Source organism: Arachis ipaensis, chromosome B07, assembly GCF_000816755.2.
Source record: "Arachis ipaensis cultivar K30076 chromosome B07, Araip1.1, whole genome shotgun sequence".
Taxonomy (NCBI): domain Eukaryota; kingdom Viridiplantae; phylum Streptophyta; class Magnoliopsida; order Fabales; family Fabaceae; genus Arachis; species Arachis ipaensis.
Window position 1 is genome coordinate 37,958,182 of NC_029791.2, and position 981 is coordinate 37,959,162.

A 981-nucleotide genomic window follows, 5' to 3' on the forward strand; every position below is an offset into this window, starting at 1 on the left:
ATTATCTAAGGTATATATATATATATACATGACTCCTTGAGAATGTGAATTAATTTAACTACATACAAACTTTATATTCAAGTGAATAAAAAAAAAATTAGAATTGCATGATGCATCATTCATCTAGGTAGTTGTATTTAGATTAAATTGCATTGTATGACATTCCACCACTTTAACCCTACTTTTTACCTTTGATTTAGCATGAGGACATGCTATTATTTAAGTGTGGGGAGGTTGATAACCCATATTTTATGATATATTTTGTGCTTAATTTGAGTGATTTATTCAATCCTTCACCCACTTATTCATATTAATTGCATGGTTTTACTTTCCCTTCCTTATTATGTGATGTATGTGAAAAACATGTTTCCTATGCTTTAAAATTAATTATTTTAATTTTATTTCCATTCGATGCCGTGATTAGTGTGTTGAGTAGTTTCATATCTTCTAAAGGTAGGAATGACTTAAAAGATAAAAAAGGAAACATACAAAGATGGAAGGAAAGCACAAAATGGAGTTTCTAAAGAAACTGGCATCCACGCGATCGCATGGGCGACGCAGGCGCATGCCAAGCGCAAATCAACAGCGACGCGGCTGCATGACTGACGCGACCGCATGACAAGAAAAGCTCCGAATGACGTGACCGCGTGACCCACGCGGACGCGTGACAGAGGCCACGCACCAGAAATTGCAAAAAATGCTCCCAGCGATTTCTGAAGCTCTTTTTGGCTCAAATCCAAGTCCAGAAGGCATAGACCAGAGGTTATGAAGTGAGGGAATGCATCCATTCAAGGAGAGCTCGCCAATTTTTACTTCTCATGATTTAGATTTAGTTTTGAGAGAGGTTCTTTCCTCTCTCTCTTAGGATTTAGGATTTCTCTTGGTTTTAGGAGTGACTCTCGATCCCAGGTTTAATGTTTCTTTACTTTAAGCTTCCCTTTCACTTTTATTCATTCCATTACTTTAGTTGATTATTTACTT